The following is a 23,530-nucleotide window of genomic DNA, read 5'->3' as shown; positions in this document are numbered from 1 at the left end:
AGTTCTATCAAACACATCCATGTACAAAGTACTCACATTTTATGGAAACTCGACGTTTTGAAACGTACTTGTCTGCTTTCTGAGTCATGGGTGATGACTTGATCATGCAGCACTGGTCGTGTTTCTAGAAGATGTAGTGTTTCGAGAATTGTTCTGGATCAAATGTGCATGAAGTTGAATGCTATACCACCTTGGTTACCCCCTTATTCGCCCCTTGTATTATAGAATGTTAGCTACTAATTGAGCATTGAGGGAAGTAGTGGAAAATACTGGTCTGTGTTGGATGATTAGCTCCATTGGTCTAGTTAGCTCCATCGACAAGGTGCTAAACTTTGGCGAGCGAGTGCATGACGGTACTTGTTCAGTTATTCCATGTATCTCCATCGGCAAGGTGCTAAACTTTGGTGCGTGAGTGCATGACGGTACTTGTTCAGTTATTCCATGTAGCTCCATTGGCAAGGTGCTAAACTTTAGTGGGTGAGTGCATGACGGTACTTGTTCAGTTATTCCATGTATCTCCATCGGCAAGGTGCTAAACTTTGGTGCGTGAGTGCATGACGGTACTTGTTCAGTTATTCCATGTATCTCCATCGGCAAGGTGCTAAACTTTGGTGCGTGAGTGCATGACGGTACTTGTTCAGTTATTCCATGTATCTCCATCGGCAAGGTGCTAAACTTTGGTGCGTGAGTGCATGACGGTACTTGTTCAGTTATTCCATGTATAGCTCAATTGGCAAGGTGCTAAACTTTGGTGCGTGAGTGCATGACGGTACTTGTTCAGTTATTCCATGTATAGCTCAATTGGCAAGGTGCTAAACTTTGGTGCGTGAGTGCATGACGGTATTTGTTCAGTTATTCCATGTAGCTCCATCGCGCATCGGCAAGGTGCTAAACTTTGGCGAGCGAGTGCATGACGGTACTTGTTCAGTTATTCCATGTATCTCCATTGGCAAGGTGCTAAACTTTGCTGCGTGAGTGCATGACGGTACTTGTTCAGTTATTCCATGTAGCTCCATCGGCAAGGTGCTAAACTTTGCTGCGTGAGTGCATGACGGTACTTGTTCAGTTATTTCATGTAGCTCCATCGGCAAGGTGCTAAACTTTGCTGCGTGAGTGCAGCACCAGTGTCATAATTATGTTCTCGAGGAAATATTGAGCTACAGTCAGTCTACTCTACAAAGTACCGACGCGGACGCACACATTGTGCCGACTTTGAAGGCACGCATACCTGATGCAGAGCCGCAGCACTATTAACTGTTAACGCAGCACTGTTAACGCGCTTTATACGCGCGCGTTGTCACTTTGTACTTGAGAGTGGACAAACTGTAGTTTGAAATTCCCATGGACAAGGAACTTACTGCCGGTCTACCCAAACGAGACTCGGTGAGCTAATCTTGGCTGTGATGGTTATAAGTAGACTGATTCTGGGCTCCGAATTATGCTAAATGGTTTTATTAAAGAGTGTTTGGCCAGAGTGGTCAACGAATTCCTGTAAATGAGTGCTTGTAGGCTAATGACTGTGTATAGCTCACCATAAATCACTGAGTTTTTTTCACTCCGTATCCAATGAGACCCTAATAGAAACAATGTATGAGCATTGTACATATAGAATACCTGAGGATTATTAACATATATACATGAAACAAACAACATTATTTTAAGCTTACCCTTTTCGTATTCTCGTTCATTGTTTCATGAAAGAAGTAAACCACTATTTTTTAAAGTGTATTGTAATCGGGTGTTACTGTAATTGTCACCCATAAAAACTGTAGTCACTATGAAATAAAATCACTGAAATAAGCACTGACATCTGAAATGAACACCGAACATGCTGAAAAAAGGGACTCTGTAATAACAACTAAAATAATCACTAAAGTGAGTGTTTCAGTGATTATTTTAGTGGTTATTACAGAGACCCTTTTTCAGCATATTCAGTGTTCATTTCAGATGTCAGTGCTTTTTTCAGTGATTTTATTTCATGGTGAGTTATCCTTCCTTATTATTCTGCTATATTTCTGGTGGCTATAACTAATGTTTCTAGAATGTAATTTGATGTTTTCACATGTCAACAGTTTTAAATTATTTCTAAATAATTTTCAAAGAAGCTAAATTGTCGTCAATATCATATTTTACTAAGAGTTTTGTCATGCATGTGTACATTAATAGCGTTGTTAGAAATTCTAAATCTGTGTTATGAAATCTTTATCGAAAGTCTTTGCAGTCAATATTTCTATTAGTAAACACTGTGAAAATTATATTTGTCTCCTACTATTATTTCTATCAGCCAATGAATATGTCACAAATAAGTTGAGATACAGATACTTAAAAAAACATTCCAAACTTTTGTTGAGGAGTTTACAACGGTCTACGTCTTTTCCAGGCGCTTTTTGAAGACTTCAAAGCTCAATTAAGAAATTCATTTCTTTTACTATACATCAAGAATATTTTAAGGGTTACTAACATATTTCGCACGAAACAAACAACTTGCTTTTATATATATTTCTGGTAGCTAAGTAATGTTTCTAGAATATAATTTGATGTTTTCACATGTCAACAGTTTCAAATAACTTCTAAGTAATTTTTAAAGGAGCTAAATTGTCGTTAATATCATATGTATTAAGAGTTTTGTCATACATGTGTACATTTTATGGTGTAGTTAGAAATTCTAAATCTTTGTCATGAAGTGTTTATCGAAAATAAGGTGTTATATTTATAATACCGTGTATAGTGTATATTGTTACCATGTATAGATTATATAGCAGCTAGTCAATAGTATACCGAAAAGTAATGTTTTCTTAAAAGCTATTTCGTTTTACATCATTTATTTTTCCCTTTAAACATATTATTGCTGGCCACTGTGAAAATGGATTCCATGTTAATAAACACATATTAAAACAAATCAAATAAGGCAAACTATAATTATGCAGATATGATCACACTTACCACTGCCGCCAAAAAAAACCCTAAAAAACTATTAAAAAAAAAAAACACGAAAAAAAACCTTGCACAGTAGTTTTGCACGCAGATCAGGATTTTGAAAAGTGTACATTTTTATAGAACCTAAGGTGAAGACTCAATTTGGTCAAAATGTCATTTGGTTCCTTTTGTCGTGGAGGACAGTATAAACCTAGGGTCCGTTACGTTGAATTATAAGTTGCGTGCCGCCAGGTCTATACGTAAATATCTAAAAACAGTAACAAACAAGCAGTAACCAAAATGGTATACAAATATTAGTATTGAAGGAATCTTTCTGGAAGAGGTTCATGTGGATGGTTCAATGTTCAATTTAGCCAAAGTACTATCAAATATACTTACGTACAAAGTACTCACATTTTATGGAAACGTTTCGAAACATACTTTTCCGGACACAAACAACTTATTTTAAGCTTACCCTTTTCTTATTCTTATTCATTGTTCCATGTGAGAAGTAACCATTATTTTTAGAGTTTATTGTAAAACCTGCTGTCACTGTAATTGTCACTCATGAGTAAGCTGTAGTTCTCATTCCGTATTATGCTGCTATATTTCTGGTGGCTATAAGTAATGTTTCTAGAATGTAATTTGATGTTTTCACATGTCAACAGTTTCAAATAACTTGTAACTAATTTTTAAAGGAGCTAAATTGTCGTTAATATCATATGTATTAAGAGTTTTGTCATGCATGTGTACATTTTATGGTGTAGTTAGAAATTCTAAATCTTTGTCATGAAGTGTTTATCGAAAATAAGGTGTTATATTTATAGTACCGTGTATTGTATATTGTTACCATGTATAGATTATATAGCATCTAGTCAATAGTATACCGAAAAGTAATGTTTTCTTAAAAGCTATTTCGTTTTACATCATTTATTTTTCCCTTTAAACATGTTATTGCTGGCCACTGTGAAAATGGATACCATGTTAATAAACACATATTAAAACAAATCAAATAAGGCAAAATATAATTACGCATATATGATCACACTTACCACTGCCGCCAAAAAAAACCTAAAAAAAAAACCTAAAAAACTAAAAACTAAAATAAAAAAAAAAAGTTGCACAGTAGATTTGCACGCAGATCAGGATTTTGAAAAGTGTACATTTTTATAGAACCTAAGGTGAAGACTCAATTTCGTCAAAATGTCATTTGGTTCCTTTTGTCGTGGAGGACAGTATAAACCTAGGGTCCGTTACGTTGAATTATAAGTTGCGTGCCGCCAGGTCTACACGTAGATATCAAAAAACAGTAACAAACAAGCAGTAACCAAAATGGTATACAAATATTAGTATTGAGGGAATCTTTCTGGAAGAGGTTCATGTGGATGGTTCAATGTTCAATTTAGCCAAAGTTCTATCAAATATACTTACGTACAAAGTACTCACATTTTATGGAAACGTTTCGAAACATACTTTTCCGGACACAAACAACTTATTTTAAGCTTACCCTTTTCTTATTCTCATTCATTGTTCCATGTGAGAAGTAACCATTATTTTTAGAGTTTATTGTAAAACCTGCTGTCACTGTAATTGTCACTCATGAGTAAGCTGTAGTTCTCATTCCGTATTATGTTGCTATATTTCTGGTGGCTATAAGTAATGTTTCTAGAATGTAATTAGATGTTTTCACGTGTCAACCGTTTTAAATATTTTTTTTGTAATTTTCAAAGGAGCTAAACTGTTGTCAATATCATATTTATTAAGAGTTTTGTCATACATGTGTACATTTTATGGCGTAGTTAGAAATTCTAAATCTTTGTCATAAAGTGTTTATCGAAAATAAGGTGTTATATTTATAATACCGTGTATTGTATATTGTTACCATGTATAGATTATATAGCAGCTAGTCAATAGTATACCGAAAAGTAATGTTTTCTTAAAAGCTATTTCGTTTTACATCATTTATTTTTCCCTTTAAACATGTTATTGCTGGCCACTGTGAAAATGGATTCCATGTTAATAAACACATATTAAAACAAATCAAATAAGGCAAAATATAATTATGCAGATATGATCACACTTACCACTGCCGCCAAAAAAAAAACTTTAAAAAAACCTAAAAAACTATTTAAAAAAAAACGAAAAAAAAAAGTTGCACAGTAGTTTTGCACGCAGATCAGGATTTTGAAAAGTGTACATTTTTATAGAACCTAAGGTGAAGACTCAATTTGGTCAAAATGTCATTTGGTTGCTTTTGTCGTGGAGGACAGTATAAACCTAGGGTCCGTTACGTTGAATTATAAGTTACGTGCCGCCAGGTCTATACGTAAATATCTAAAAACAGTAACAAACAAGCAGTAACCAAAATGGTATACAAATATTAGTATTGAGGGAATCTTTCTGGAAGAGGTTCATGTGGATGGTTCAATGTTCAATTTAGCCAAAGTTCTATCAAATATACTTATGTACAAAGTACTCACATTTTATGGAAACGTTTCGAAACATACTTTTCCGGACACAAACAACTTATTTTAAGCTTACCCTTTTCTTTATTCTCATTCATTGTTCCATGTGAGAAGTAACCATTATTTTTAGAGTTTATTGTAAAACCTGCTGTCACTGTAATTGTCATTCATGAGTATGCTGTAGTTCTCCTTCCGTATTATGCTGCTATATTTCTGGTGGCTATAAGTAATGTTTCTAGAATGTAATTTGATGTTTTCACATGTCAACAGTTTCAAATAACTTCTAAGTAATTTTCAAATGAGCTAAATTGTCGTCAATACCATATGTATTAAGAGTTTTGTGGTGTGGTTAGAAATTCTAAATCATTGTCATGAAATGTGTATATTACAGTCAATATTTCTGTTAGTAAACACTGTGAAAATTGTATTTATCGTCTTTTACTATTTCTATCAGGCAGTGAAACAATAATTTCATCTAATGAACTTAGCAGGCTGCCAACTTTGCAGTATAAATAGCAGGCGTCCAGACGACTCGGGGAAATAATGGAGTGCACATTTTGGTAACCTGGTCTCCTTCCTAAAGTGCTGTATATATAGTCAGTCTTCAAATGATCTTAAACAGTTTAAACTGATCATATAATGCAGTTTAAGATATCTTAAATAATATTTCACACACGAGAATATCGAAACTAATATAATTAAATAGCGGGATGAGTTATGAGGATGGCTGGGGCTGGAGTGGCCATGGGGCGTTAAAAAAAAGAACCACTAACTGCATGGTGTGGATATCCAACTAGTTTATCCTGCAGGGCTACAATGAAAATACTAAACGCGAAATATGGTTTCCCAACTAGCTTAAAGGGAATATCTATTGCCAACACAAGTTTAACTCTATTCGAAGAGAATAATTATTGTATTACAAGTTGACATTCGCTGCAATTTTTATGCGTATTTCTCCTGAAAAAAAAAGAGAAATTGTGTTGGTAAAATTCGGCCTCGTACGGGTTCTTCCCCTTTTCGAAGCGAAATTAATTTTCAAGGCAGCGGGCTGAATGGCGTAAGTAAATGAAGAGGACACTATAGGGGAGAGTAGGGTAATCCCGAACACCTGTTCATTTAAGCCTACGCTATATATTAAAACAACGTAAGATAGAATAAATCATACCAATATCAAAAGTGGGATCACTACCCGCCGTTCCCCTATGTTCACGATAACACATGAGCCAAGAGCTCTTTTCATGTTCATTCATGTATAAATCGCGACCTTCAATGGTCAACCAAAGGTTCGCTACCGGCCCAGTGAAATTGTTTATTTGCAAAATAAATACAATATTGATCACTCGCTAATTCTAAGCTCAAAATATTTATTTTTTATTTTGTAGTCCAAATATTTATCATGATGTTGATATACATATGAATTGTAATATCACAATCTACTAATATATCATAAAGAAGCGGCTGATTTTATCCATATGTTTAAAAACCATTACATTTGTAATATTTGATTCAGAGTTTGTTCTGATAACAACAACAGATGCGTTCTGTACATTGAGAGTGTTTACAGTCCATTCTCTGAAAGCAGGCACATTTCATTTCATGACATCGAACTTTTTTCTAGGTCAAATCTGTCTCGTTTGAAGGAACTCATCGCTTATAGTTGGTTTTTGCGGAATATCAATTTTAAACGTATTATTTTCTTAAAATAGGAGTCATTTTCATTGTCCTCATAATATTAACTTGCCAATGATATGATGTTGTTCGAGCAATATGCGTATGGAGTAAAAGTAATAAAAAGATATGAAATATGAAATTATATTTTCACCCAGTAGCGACAGCCCGTCACGCTTAAGGTTATTCTTGCTTTCTTGAACTCCGGTGTCCTTATATTGGGGTCCCACTTTGAGTGTTTAGTCGTCTTCTGCAGCCTTCATGACTTTTGTTGATACTCGGCCTCAGTTAGTAACAACAGAGGGCATTAACACTCTTTCTTATAAACTGCCGTATATGATCATTTTAAGATCAATGGTTAACAGACAATATACAGCAGTTTAGTTGGAAGACTAGGTTGGAGATTCAGGCAGGAGATTTGATTTACCTCTAGTCGGTTATCTAATATTTTCAGTGCTAATAATGAGCGACTATATGAAGGCTTTAGTGGTCTACCGTTTATTTAATAACGTTTCTATGAAAGACGATTTACACTGATGTAAATGTAACTTTCTATATGTTTGTATATTAGTATAGTAATTAAAACACTCGATGTTGTTTAAAATAGTTAAAATGATATAATAACTGGGTCCAGTATTTTGCCATGGCTTATAGAAAGAAAGTTTAGTGTACTCTGGTCCCAGCAAACACAAAAACGTTTTAAAACGTTTTTAAATAAGTTATATTTTGGCTTTTGGTTTAGGTAAAAACGTTTTAATAACATTAAAATGTCGGGTTATATAAAGGTCATGATAACGTTTGTTTTAAAACGTTTTGTATGAAAACACACTACAACAATATTTTTAAATGTTTTCAAAAAATGTTATTGTAAACTATTTTTACAAACATTTTTGCCAAATATTGTGTCAATACTTAAATAACATTATGTTAAAATGTTTGAACCCAGCAAACACAGAAATGTCGGGTTATATAATGGTCATGAAAACGTTTTTAAAACGTTATTGAAAATATTTTGGGCAAACGTTTTTCGCAAAATATTTTTTCAACTCCCAAAATAACATTCTGTTTAGAATGTTTTGTATCAAGTTTTCAAGAATGTTTTTGGAATGTTATTAAAACGTTTTTATACCCTTTATATAACCAGACATTTAAACGTTTTCTGTGAAACATTTTTGTTTGCTGAGCAGTAGATTATCAAAAATGTTTTTAAGGTTATGAAAACGTTTTATACTCTTAATATACCCTTTATATAACCCGACATTTAAACGTTTTCTGACAACCTTTTATAACCTTTTGCGAAAGATGTCAAAAACGTTTTGTGTTTGCTGGGATGTTCGTCACTATGCGTAAATTACGCTGCTTATAGGTCATAGGTCATGTATGTAATGAATCTTTGTGGCAGGTGAAAACCTTGACGAATCCAACGAACCAAGTCATGGTCAGGATTTGGTGGGCCATCTTTGGGTCCCCGCAACACCAAAAAGCCGCTTAAAAATCGATGTTAGATTATTTTGTGTTGTATTAAACTGTCATCATTCTTTTGTCTACGTGTAACACGGGTGATAGAAGGCAGTTTAAAATACCTTCCAAGGCCGCATTATTTCACATTTTAGGTGAGATTGAGCCGACGGGGACCCAACTTTGGCAGCCATTGAGGTATAGGAATGCGTGAAATTGAATTCGTCTATATTATATCATGCATTATTCCGCCTGTAGTATTCTCATATCCGCGCTAACTTCGAATGTCAGACTTCTATGGCAAGTATATTGCACAATAGAACAGAAAAACCTGGTTTTTCGTCGATAAACCTGGTTTTTCAATCGAAAAACCTGGTTTTTGATCGAAAACCAGGTTTTTCAAATCGAAAACCAGGTTTATCAATTCGATTGTCAAAGTTTTTTGATAAACTTGGTTTTTCGGTTGATAAACCAGGTTTATCAAAAACTATGACAATCCAATCGATAAACTTGGTTTTTCGATTTGATAAACCTGGTTTTTCAATCGAAAAAGCAGGTTTTTCGAATTTGATTGTCATAGTTTTTGAGAAACCAGGTTTATCGGCCGAGAAACCTGGTTTTTTACTGATAAACTTGGTTTTTCAATTCGATTGTCATAGTTTTTATTGATAAACCTGGTTTTTCAATCAAAAAACCAGGTTTTTCGAATTCGATTGTCATAGTTTTTGAAAAACCAGGTTTATCGACCGAGAAACCTGGTTTTTCGCCGATAAACTTGGTTTTTTAATTCGATTGTTATAGTTTTTTTGATAAACCTGGTTTTTCAATCGAAAACCAGGTTTTTCAAATTCGAATGTCATAGTTTTTGAAAAACCAGGTTTACCGACCGAGAAACCTGGTTTTTCGCCGATAAACTTGGTTTTTCAATTCGATTGTCATAGTTTTTTTTGATAAACCTGGTTTTTCAATCGAAAAACCAGGTTTTTCGAATTCGATTGTCATAGTTTTTGATTAAATACAACTAAAATGGGAACTGCATTTACTCTAGCATGTATGGATTAATAAAATTAAATAAATTACTTGTTTTAGCATATTCAACTTGACTGTGTACCATTTTTTTAATCAAAAAATTGCTGAATAATAAAGGCAAGCACGCTCCTAAATCTAGTTCATTCGCCCGTTGCCATGCGGCGCTACTGGAACGGCGACTGAAGGCGAAATTTCGAAAAGTGGTAGAGTTGTTTAGCGTGGCAACACTGATGAAATACCAGATTCAGGCGTGCTTGCCTTTATAAAATGGGGACGGAAAAAGAAGAGAAAAGAAAAAGAAGGGAAGGAGAGGGAGAAAGAGAAGGAAGGGAGAAGGAGAGGGAAGAAAAGGGAAAGAGAAGGGAAAGGAGAGGAAGAGGAGGGAAAGGGAAAGAAAGAAAGAGGGAGGGAGAAGAAAAAGGGGGAGAAGGGAGATTTAACCCAACAAATTTCGGCTCACGCGCTACGCGCGCTCGTTATTTACCAAAACAAATAGACTCGCGTGCTACGCACACGCGATATTGCGATAAAAAAAGAATGGGGACGATAACGACGTTTTAGAGACGATAAAGACGTTTGCCCCCTCGGACTGACAATACTGGCTACGCGCCTGTTTGTGTATCTATACAGCACCCAAACCGGCTTCACAGATTCGGCGAGCAGGGCGCTCTATCCTTTCTACCTCGTTGATCACACCATGCCCGCGCGCCATGAAGTGTGTCGCCATTACTAATGGTTTGGAAATTCCGGTTTTTCGAGGAGCATTCGATTGTCATACAATGTAGTTTTTTGATAAACCTGGTTTTTCGAATTCGATTGTCATAGTTTTTGAAAAACCAGGTTTATCGACCGAGAAACCTGGTTTTTCGAATTCGATTGTCGTAGTTTTTGAAAAACCAGCCGATTGCAGTTGAAAGTTTATGCCGAAAGGGTGGGAGAAAGGGTAGAATACTTAATTAAAAGAAATAGTTATGATATCTGTATTTAAGTAGCATTCCGTGTATTAGTAGCATCTAGTACTTTCCTTATTGTTTTGACATAATTGAAGACCTGAGCGCAAGAAAACCGTAAATCCACTTGGCCCTCAACATGTACACACTAAAGTTACGTATAGTTTCTTTGGGTTTTATAATGTTTATTACATGTTCCAGGGTGAAAACATCATGAAAGGTTGTCATGGTTGTGAAATATATGTTTTGGCCCCTGAACATGTATAAAACATTTCCAAACTATACGAAACGATACGAAACTTTAGTGTATACATGTTGAGTGGCCAAGTGGACTTCCGGTCATCTTGAGCGCAGGTCTTCAATTATACAGTAGACATGGAAAGTTATTATATTAAAATATTTAACTGTAGTCAATATTAAATTGATGCATGCGTTGCAGAGACAGACAGACGGGCGTAATTAATTTTGTGAACTTTTTTGATAGGAATGATCTCTATATTATTTTTGGAATATTATTTTATTGCTAACATTTATTTTAATGGATGTATAATATAAAAGTTAAATAGACGCCGTGGATATATTAAAGTTATTTGTAACACTCGGCGAAACACCAGGAGAAACCAAACAATAAATGAAAACACGGAAAGGAATAAAGATATGCCGCCAAACAGACAAAACAAGCAAAAATAAAAAGGTGGGGGAGAAGGATAATACACAAGGATACTGACTAAATGAGGTGGGATTGGATTGTGGATTCTATGAAAACAAATGTTCGAAACCAGGTGGCTAAAATGCTTGTCATCAACGGAACAGTTTTCTTTCGATCCATATGTCTGTTAAGTGGTAATATCAAATATACGAACATATACGAACGGTTACATGAGTATTTATATCGCTTTGTGCGATTTTGTGCCGATAACATGGTTCAGGACCATATGGTTGTAACAGGTCTCATAATATAGGCATTTCTAGGTAAAAATTGTCTTATTTGTCAATCATCGATATGGTCTATTGCCATTTGGTCTAATACCATTTGGTCTAATTCCCGTTTAGTCTATATTCAATTAGTCTATTACCAGAAAGTCTAATTGCCACTTAGTCTAATCATATAGTTTAATATCCATTTAGTCTAAAATTGTTTGGTCTAATAGCCTTTATGTCTACTAACCATATAGTCTAATAACCATTTGGTCTAATATTTCTTTAATAACCATTTGGTCTAATAACCATTAGGTCTAATACTCGTATGGTCTAATAACCAGTAAGTCTAATACCATTTTGTCTATTTATTAATAAACTAAATGCTTGTCAGACTAAATGGTTTGTAGACCAAATGGCTATTAGACCAAATGGCTATTAGACCTATTGGTTATAGACCAAATGGGTATAAGACTAAATGGTTATTAGACTAAATGGTTTTAGACTGATTGGTTATTAGACTAAATGGTTATCGGACCAAAATGGTTAAAGGACCAATGATTATTGAACGTAGTGGATATAGACCAAATGGGTTTAGACGTGATGGGTGTAGACGAGATGGATATTATACCAAATGGTATTAGACCAATTGGCAAATCCCCATCGATATACATGTACATAAAATAATATAACTGCTTTTGTTGGTCGTGCTGCGTACAGTACCCTATTGCCATTATAATATATTCATAATTGTTTGTTTTGCCGGATTATTTGCTTCGATAAGCTGTTCTTTCAAGTGTATGCTCAAACGTGAAGAGATACACCAAGTAAGTGAATATGAAACCTTATCTTTGTGTTGCGTATTATGTAGAATATGTGACCAGCTCCAACTAAACCCGGAACAAGTCGCCAGACATGTTTTTGGAGTTATACGCCATTCCCATACCAAAAAAAAAATTTGGAATTCTTAATTTCATGGTATTTGACTGTGGGACTAGGTGGACTCGCATAACTTCATGTTTTCATATTGGTAACTCACTTATTATTATTATTATTATTATTAATAGTGTTATTATTATTATTATTAGTGTTATTATTATTATTATTATTATTATTATTATTATTATTATTATTATTATTATTATTATTATTATTATTACTATTATTATTATTATTATTATTATTATTATTATTATTATTATTATTATTAGTGTTATTATTATTATTATTATTATTAATAGTGTTATTATTATTATTAATAGTGTTATTATTATTATTGTTGTTGTTGTTGTTGTTGTTGTTGTTGTTGTTATCATCATCATTATCTAAGAATGCAATACTAAAAACATATTGTTTCTTACAGAATGAAGGTCGCACTGATTTGTACTCTTGTGCTGCTTGTGACTGTTGTGTGTCACATTAACGCTTTGGGGGGATATGTCGGTAGGTGAATTTCACGTTGCTTCAAGTCTAAGACATGATGCACTCAGTAGTTATATCGTCACCCTGTCACGATAATTACCAAAGTATTTTTTTGTAATTTTGAGAACAAAGACTAAAAATGGTTCAAGCATGCATTTAAATATATTTATAACAAATGATAATGAGATAAATTGAAAGGAATAATCAGAAATGAGTAGGATGATTACGTAACTGATGCATGCTTGGACCATCTTCTTTCGTATGCTGTTAAGGTTACACAAAGAGACGTATAAAAAACGTATAAAAGACGTATAAAGTTGTTCTCTAAAACAGAGTTTTCTCAGTAATCAAATATCGCAGCGAGTGAAATGTTGGTGCATTGGATGTAGCTTAACATTTTTGTGTGTGTTATATACAAATTATTAGAATAAATTTGAAAATCCTTCGTTTAAAGCATTTTTACAAACCATGTTCACAAGATCAAAAACACGTTCCATGAGGTTTTTTCAAATGTGCGCTCCGTATAAATCCACACCGAGCGATTGTTTTCTTCTTTTTCGTATTGTATTACAAATCGATCAAAGAAATAATGTTGCCATGGGGAAGAACCAAATACAGTACCGATTAAATTTTAAAAGCCCGTTTTGGGGAAAATTTTTAGAGAATTTGCTTGAGAAAAAGCTGGTTTGTGAAATTATCGATATCTTGATTACGAGACGTTAATTTAGACATCTGAATACCTACATTATTTCTCAACATTCTGCCAATTGCTATTCCATTTGATTTTCACTCCAAATTGAAGCTAGTTTTGCAAAAAAACGAGGTTTTCCTCCATCAGTTCGTTCAAAATTTCAGCACCGACATGCGTGTTTATTCTAAGAGCCATAATGCGGACGCGATTGTAATCATGTAATTGCATCCAATTATAGTTATATCATCCGCTTTGAGAACAGTCAATTGCGTAAGCTGATCTATGGCCGAGTGGATAGAGCGTTGGACTGGGAATCTAATATGAACTATTTTTGTGGGTTCGAGTCTCCGTGTGGCTGAATTTTCTTTTTTTTTTCTCTTTCTCATTTTTACTTCCTTTCTTTCCTCTTTTCTTTCTCCCTTTCTTTTTTCATTTCTTTTTTTTCATTTCTTTCTTTCTTTCTTTCTTTTTCGTTCTTTTTTTTTCTCTCTCTTTCTTTCTTTTTCACTATTTCTTTATTCTTTCTTGCTCCTTTCTTTTTAGTTTTATTTGATTGATTCGCTGAGTGCAGTGAATCGTGATTGATTGTTTTTCACTTTATATAATTCAGAAATTTGTAGGCCTGCTAAGTCTGTCTTGTTGATTTTCATCCCAAATTCGATTTACAAATAATTGCTTTTTGATATTGTTGTTGTTGCCTACCCTTACATTGTATAAATCAGGGGATAGATAGATAGATAGATAACAATCTTTATTCAGGGTAATTCATTCAGTTTACAAAAACTGGTCTCCCATGAGACCCTGATATAATTATTAATACATTGTAATTGAATAATATAAGATTTTAACATGTTTTAACAGGGAATAGCAGCATTGATTTCATCAAAGATATCAAGGCTATAAATTCAAAATCAACACATTTTCCAGGGCGTAGCTTGACGAAGTGCCCCCAATCAATTTTAAAATTTATAAAATCCTTGTGAAAATTGCCGAAAACGGCTTGTGGTTTGCCGTCTGCTCTTTCCTTTCCGCACTCACAAAGTAGGCTTTGGGGTGAGGCCCCATCTATGCATGCTGGCCCTGAAGCTACCTACTCCTGTTCGCAGCCGATTGAGTTTCACCCATGCATGGCGTGGCAGATCTGAGCCAGGGCTGGATTTTGATATAAAATTAAACTTAGGTGATTATCGTAGCATGCTGACAGTATTCAATTTTTTACTTGACAGTTGCTTTGACAATATTCAATTTTTACTGCGATACCCAATTTATTTATTTTTTTGTCCATGAGGCACCATGTGTTCTGAATTTGGGCACGATGTGCAATAAAGACACCAGAAGTGAAACTTGGTTTAAATCAAGGTTGATTTTTGCGTTCTTTCAATTCTTTTTACGGTTCAACTTTCAAATATTACCAAATAACTTCTTAATACCTCACCGTACTCCAAATACAGTTTTTCTGTTCTAAGCATGTCCAACTTACTGGATACTTTGTAATTTACTCGACTTCACTTTGCACGCGTTTCCTTTCGACATTTGAAAAACCCGCCCACATACAAGGTGTCCCATAAAAAGGTTACATGTAGAAAATGAAGCGCACTTTGTGATGGTACAGCAAAACAATGTCATTTTTCAGATATTATTTATTCATCATTTTTGTAACTGTTTTGCTTTGTTTCAATTCCGTATCTTAAAAGCAACTTAACTTATGAGCGCAAGATGACAGGGGTGTCAATAGTGGCTAACCATCAAACGAATGTTGAACACAAGCACCTCTTTTTTGAGATTTTTTTCTTTATTACTTTTTATGTTTCTCTTATTTTTCATTCTTTGTTTATCAGAATAAAATACTGCATCTGCCATGCTTATGACTGGGCCTACTCAAGTGCCCAGCCAAATGCACGGTGGCTGTGACGGTGATATAATGAACCTTGTATCGCATTATGTCATTGAAACGCTTGGTCAGGAATGCCTGGAATGCGGTCTGAGGACATAGATTGTGAACTTGACATTCACAGGGGTACTAGTAGAGGATACATTAATTATGTCATATTTTTATTTCTTAACATTAAGGGCTGGGGTATGAACGTTTGGACAGTATTTATTGTGGGACATTAGAGCACATCAGACATATCGAATTGCATTCTGAATACGAAAAATGTCATTCTGATATCAAATAATTTTGATTTTTTGAAATTCGCAATTTAATACACATTTTATGACAAATCATTAAAAATTGATATTTTTGATATTTAACAGTACTTGAAGTAAACTTTATAAATCTGATGATTTATACTTAAAGTGTATGTAGGTGGGATGAAAAGCAATTGAAAATTTTGACTTTCGTATTGAAGATATGGATTTTTTCCCAAAACACCAAAAAAAATTAGGTCTTTTGGGGAAAAAATCTATATCTTCAATATGAAAGGTCAAAATTTTCAATTGACCGTCGGCTTTTCCTCCCTGCTACATACACTTTAAGAATATGTCATTAGATTTATATAATTTACTTCGAGGACTGTTATATATCAAAAATTTGAAAAATATCAATTTTTATAATTTGTCATAAAATTTGTATTATATTGTGATTTAAAAAAATGAAAATTATTTGATATCAGAAAGACATGCTTCGTATTCAGAATGCAATTCGATAGGTCTGAGGTGCTCTCATGTCCCACAAAAAATACTGTCGAAACGCAATAAACGCTCATTTTAGACCCTTAACTTAGATTATTTTCAAAAATCTACATGTAACCTTTTTATGGGAAACCCGGTATTTGCATGTTTCTTTTATAGAGAATGAACATCTTCAAAGTAAAGGTAAATGACAATAACAATGTTTATTCTACTTAAACAAGACCAAGGCCAATAATAATCCACTTTGGGTGCTTCATTCTACTTCACTGCCAAAATTGCAGTTGTTCCAATCTACCTTACATAGAGTGTGCCGACATTCAAATTTTAGATGTTTCGTGGACACATATTAACCCTAACAGAACTAGGACTCACTAAAGCTCACTATTAAAACCGCCCTGCGTGCACGGATTCCACGGGACTTGATGACGCAATCAGACCAAGTCATATATACCCAGGGAATCGTTGGCCGGGCCAACGTCACCTGTGTAGCTACATGCTGGGGATCTTCTGCGTGGCATGCGAGGGGTCCGAGGTTCGAATCCAGGGGTGCCAAGTGACTTTCTTCTTCATCTTCTCTCCTTTTTTCGTTCCTTCTTTCCCTTCCGATAGCCAAAAAACCTCGGGTAGGGCTAGGGTTAATGACCGTGCATATTTTCCCTATATGCCTTCTTAACCCTAACAGAACTAGGACTCACTAAAGCTCACTATTAAAACCGCCCTGCGTGCACGGATTCCACGGGACTTGATGACGCAATCAGACCAAGTCATATATACCCAGGGAATCGTTGGCCGGGCCAACGTCACCTGTGTAGCTACATGCTGGGGATCTTCTGCGTGGCATGCGAGGGGTCCGAGGTTCGAATCCTTAGGGGTGCCAAGTGACTTTCTTCTTCATCTTCTCTCCTTTTTCGTTCCTTCTTTCCCTTCCGATAGCCAAAAACCTCGGGTAGGGTTAGGGTTAAGGTATCGCTGAAATATGTGTTATAAAAACAGAACGGTGAATGCTTATACCTTCATTTTTTCACAAAAAGTTCACTTATAGATATATCATTTATATAACGTTTAAAAAAAACCTAAAAAGTGGTTCTGAAATTTAAATGTATTATTTGCCCTATAGCAGTTTTTGACTCACCCTGTAGCAGAATATAAATCGCCATAGACATGTACACAGATAGACAGCCATCGAAATTCCGAACATTCAATCTTGGGATTATTTAGACATTTTTTTTTTCACTTTTTAGACTAAAATGACCAAATATAAGAGGTTGATTCCGTCAAAAACCAAGAAAAAAACGTTAACATGGGTGATGATTGTATGTAACATAACCTTTATCAAAATATTTCAGGGATTTACCATTCTGTAAAGCGAAGCAGAAGTTCAAATACGACCCTTTATTCCCCATTGTCATGGGTGTACTTTGATATATTAAAGTAAAATAATTATTTCACAACGTGTACGTTTTGCTTTTAGTAGAAGAAGATGAACTGGAATTTGCGGAGAAATTTTTGAAGACGTTTAAGAAACGAAGTAAGATATATTTCTTCACGTTTGTCTGTCTGTTCGTATCGTTCTCGATTCCGTCTCTGAGTTATAAAGCAATACAAAGGTCTACAACAAAACATGTAATGTGATCCCCAGCCACTCCGCTCTATAAATCACAGCTAAAACCACCTTGCTCTTCATTACTGCACTCCACAAATAATACACAAACACCAGTGCATCATATAAATCTAGCAACACCTTACCCTAATCCAAACCATCAACAAAACTATATATTGCTTAAAGGAGTCTCCGGCAATCACAAAATTATGTATTATATGTAAGAAAAAAAATTATCAAGCATGAATCACGTGGTTTTATTTAAAACAAACTCATAGTGACCATAAAAACGAATAAAAACATCCGTCTCTCAACACGCGATATTCAAAATTCCCGGTCTTCGAAATTGTCGAGTGCAATGACGTCCCAGTAATACAATGAAGGCTGACGACAATTGAGCACAAATAACCATTACGTCATTGCACTTAGACAATTTCGGCGCGGGAATTTTGAATATCGCGTGTTGAGAGGCGACTGTTTTTATTTGTTTTTATGATCAATATGAGTTTGTTTTAAATAAAACCATGTGATTCATGCTTGATAATTATTTTTTCTAACATTATAAGGCATAATGTTATGATTGCCGGAGACTCCCTTTAATTACGTTAAAATTTTAATTATTTTAATAATTTGGAATGACATTGTATTATTGAACTTTTACTGTGTAACTTTAGACAAGATTACAGAATAAAGATATGTAATTTGGATTTGGACGAGTGGAATTTTCAAAAATGTTTGCGAATTCTTATATTCAAGTACATTGCCCCAATGCTGCACAAAGTAATAGAAACCCTGATAAAATCACAGTCTATAAGGTTTAAAAAGTAAATGAAGAACTAGAGCAACTGTGCCCTTTGCAAGGGCACGAGGTAAGTTAGGCGGATGACTGTGACGATCTGATCAAGCAGCAATACTGTGCTGGATAGTATTAATTTTAACAAGACTGTTTCATTTGCCGTTTTAATAGACCTTGATCGTGGAAAGCTGGCATTTTGAAAACTTGACCTTTGACCTCTGTATGATTAATAACCTGAAATGAATTTTAAAATATTTAAAACATGTTTTAACATGTTTTAAAAGAGTGTCATAAGGATCATTGCATTTAAATTTCAGCTCAATTGAAGCATTTTGAAAACTTGACATTTGACCCATTTATTGCCCCTTAATGACCTTAAATGAATTTTAAAATATTTCCAACATGTTTCGAATGTCTTAAGGATCATTTCATTTAAATTTCAGCTCAGTCGCAGCATTTTGGAAAACTTGACCTTTGACCCCTTTATGACCCATTAACAACCTTAAATGGATCTTAAAATGTTTTTAAAATGTTAAGATTGTCATAAGGATCATTGCATATAAATTTCAGCGCAATTGGAGCATTTTGAAAACTTGACCTTTGACCCCTTTATGACCACTTAATGACCTTAAATAAATTTTAAAATGTTTTAAACATGTTTAGAATGTCATAAGGATCATTGCATTTAAATTTCAGCTCAATCGGAGCATTTTCGGTTAAAATGACCTTTTTTGACCCCAGTGACCCCTGAATGACCTCTGACGTTAAACAAATCCATAACTTTTATAGCCAGCTACCCAATACTGCTTGTGACTGAGTTTGGTCGTAATCCGATCAAGGATGTGGAAGTAGTAGCAAATTGTGAGAAGAAAGAAAGAAGAAATGCGCCTAACTTAATGACAATATTATTATATTCCTATTTCCTGCTCCAAAGTATGTACTAATAAATTGGCAAATGTTACTTTTAATTTATATAGCAACTGTTAATTTCACGGGCAATCATCATGGTACTAGTTTTACGAGTATGTTAATTATATGGTGGTAATTTTTTGAGGGCACAATAATTTACTGGGCGGCCGGCGGGTATTTCCGGCAATGGGCAGGTTGAAATAACTGTGTGATTTTTGATTGTTTTGGCTATAAATTCAACCTGTGCTAAACTTGATACATTTACCAACTAATATGTATACGCACGGAAGCAGTTTGTACGTTCCAAGCCTGGGTCACAAAGGTCGAAGATTTTATATGAGGCCGTATGCGTCCTGAACTCGCCGACTTTGCGTCATACATGGACTTTTCTGTCATGATGCCCCAATTTTGGTAAAAATGGCCATATCTGGAAATCTATACACACAAAGATAGTAAAAGTGCATATGAAAAGGTTTGACTACGAAAACGATTCTCTTATAAATGCATCTACGCACAGCTCGATACACCTGAGCACACAGAAATATCCAAGCACAGCGAGTCTAGACTCTACGCAAACTGTTTTACTACACGGTTGAGTGCATAGTTCAGTTCAGCCTCCCCAAAAGGAGAGTTTTATTACATTGTAAATATAGGCCACCGGCCCTTTTCACATCTATAAAATCAATGATTACAATATTTACCAATTTTAGAAACACATACAAACAAAGTCAGTCATTTTTTTCAATACTATATCTGGTAAGCAGTGCATAATGGCAGTATGAAGCAAGTTCTTTTAAAGTGTGTTCATTTGATGAAGTCATAAAACGAATGAAATTTGCCTTTGTACCAAAGTACCAATATGGCGGCATAATACAAACACTGTTGAGTGCATAGCATCATAAGAGTTGTGTGAGATCTAGTGGAAAATAGAAATCTGTGTTTGGTTTATGTCAAAACCTCAACCCTTCATCTAACCAGAATTATTTCTATATCGAACGAAAGCTAATACTTCCCCCAAAACACTTCTTCTCATTAGGTCGACAGATAACGCAATTCAATGTTTATAGCAAGGCGAATGTGGTAAATCTGTTGAAAAAGACTTCCCAGATTATCCCAGCATAATTTTTGACCAAAATGTAGGTTTTAAAAGTCAAAACCTCAAGTTTTCCTCACAATATTTTTCAAAGTTTATGTCAAGAAATGAAAGAGCATACTGATATTGTCCTCATACTAGAATATTAGAATGAGCAATGGCAATTCTCTTTAACTTGCAAATCTTGTGCAAAAAGTTACTATTTTCGCCTGTTTTGTCAAACGGTTGTAAATTCAATGAACTATGACTTTGCTAAAGAGCGCTTACAAATTGATATCTACATTTTTGGAAAGCTATTGGTCAAAGGAATCTAAACATGGATTCAGAACTAGTCTAGGATGTATGTGGAAAGAAATAATGCCTTTTTTCATTTTAAATGAAGCTTACTGGGTTACTGATTTTTTTATTCATGTGTACCCTTCCATCAATTCTTAATGCAGTTTTGAAAAGTTCAGACTATTAGCTTTCTAATGATATTGAGCTTTATGATAAAAAAAAATGTGTATTTAAAAAGAAAGGCTGGTGGATTTTTATACCAATTCAACCCAACAGTGTAACACATTTTGAAAAATATTTTCTTAGGGTTTCACCCTATACTAATTTTAAGTGTATTTATGGATTCTGCGCACCAAGAGCTTTCCAAAAAAACTTTTGTTATCCTATAGGTGTATATTTTTCAAAATACAGCGATGGTAATCGCAAGCAGTATATTGCGCTGTAGGAAGACATTAATTTTGTATGTCATGTGAATTACCTGTGACTACCAGTTCTCTCATTTTCTTAAATGAAAGTTAATCTAAGCTGGACAACTAAGCTATCTTTAGATACCAAATTTTATGCAATAGGAGCAAATTTGAAGTACCTAATAAACAATTTTACAATTATGTGTACTTAAAATGCACAGTAGGCCTACCCATACAGATTGTACATAAGTGCACTGCTGCCACAATGCACAATCCCTGACTTGGTCGATTGGAATTGGTGCCATTCTGCCAATGTTCAAGATATCTTAATAAAACTCTCGACAATAATTAACAATAAATATTAAATATAGCTTTCATTTGATATAAAATTTACTGTCGTATCTTTTTTCTTTCGGTTTTTTTTTTTTTCAAAGATACACTCAAAAATCAAAATGATTACAGTAAAAAGTGTGACGCCTCCACCCTCGTTGGGTGTTGAGTTCAAAACCCATTGCCATGAATAGTATCTTCAAACAGACGTGTGTAACCAATGTTAAGGTAGGCCCTATGTAAAGCCTTCAAAGTAACAAAGCCATTGTAAAATATTCATTGTATTCACAATAACTTAATTGTATGGCCACAGTAGTGTTTTAAAGAAAAATGTCCAAACTTATAAGTTGTATTTTACAGCGATCAATATAATAATATTCGCGCTGAATTCAAACCAATTAAATTTACTGCAACTTTTTAATTCGGGCATTTTTTTAAAAAGAACTCCACGGTGTTGCAAATATTAAACGGCACTGGATGTATGGGCTATCAAAAAGCGCGCAAATAAACCATCGTTATTTCTATATATATTAAATTATTGTGAATACGATGATTAGCTCTGAAGCTATACTGTCCTACCATGGCAAAATTGATTTTTTTTGGGGGGGATAATTGATTAAAACCGTGCTCAGCCTACATTGACTTGGTAGCCCATCCTATTTGTGGTATTTATTAGTTGGTTGAACAAATTCATCAGGATCGGTAGAATAAAGTCAATCAAAGGGTTTTTATTTCTGATCCATTTTCTGATTTTTTTGGTGATTGACTTTGTCTTGCCAGTTGATTTATTTTCCTGTTGGATGTTTTGATGGATGTGTTGATAATTAAAAGATAACAGAGTTGGTTATCGAACGTACACAGTAAGTGCAATTTATTGGATCAGAAATAAGAACCCTTTGATTGACGATATTTATTAGTGTTTATGGGTTAGAATAGAAGTGTTTCATGTTTTTATTGGATAGATAGTATCCATTTACCTTCCTGTGATAAAAACTGTATTTCTCAAAATTAGTTAATTAGGCCCTTTTGCCATGGGAGGGCAGTATCATGCGCATTTATGACGGCTGCTGTTGTGAGTACTGCGGTACTCTGTCGTTTGTCATCCCTTGGTTACGCTCTTATAATAAGCCCATCGCCATTGTAACTTCCGGTTTTTGAGAGCAGTCTTGAGATACTTTGACCTCTGACATATCGGGGAAATTGCTGTAATTATTATTAATTAATTTATTGTTATCACTGTGATATCATTAAATATAATTATTTAAATAATTAATTTATTCAATATTAATGTTTTTTGGGTTTGTTTTCATTATTGTAAAACATTTTAGATTATATTTTGTACGCACAAACACCAATTTTTCTGAATTTTCCTAATAGGTCAGAGGGCAAAGTGTCTCAAAGTGTCCCACAATGCATTGCAAACACCAATGCCGATTTGGCTTATTGCCGACAAACATCCCTAATCACATGTCTAAAATGATCTTTTTTTCCTTCAAAATATGAATGAATCCACACTATTGTCGGATATTTTCTGAGTTACGAATATACGATATACATAAAATTTGGTTTGGTCTGATTTTGCAAAGACAAAAAACAGAGATTTATATCAGTGACACCAGATGTATATAATCGCTTTATGCCTTGTGTAATTGCTTTATTTGTTTTATTTTCTATTATTATTAATTAAATAACATAAATCGAAATAACTGTATACTTCCAAAGTGATAGAAATGTTAATGCTTGGCATTCTGGCATGCAATTTCAAGCGTTATACAAAACGAAAAAAAATTAGCGGTCAATATAACCATGGAAATATAATATAACTATTTTTTTTATTTATTATTATGATGTGATAACGAAACGTCAAATTCTCCCTTATATTTAACCAATTGATTCAATATTTCATGATAAAAAATAAATGACACAAATAAAAGTTTAATATCAAACTAACCGTAAAAATATAAAAGC

Source organism: Amphiura filiformis, chromosome 14 (genome assembly GCF_039555335.1).
Source record: "Amphiura filiformis chromosome 14, Afil_fr2py, whole genome shotgun sequence".
NCBI lineage: Eukaryota > Metazoa > Echinodermata > Ophiuroidea > Amphilepidida > Amphiuridae > Amphiura > Amphiura filiformis.
Note: the sequence above shows the minus strand (reverse complement) of the source record.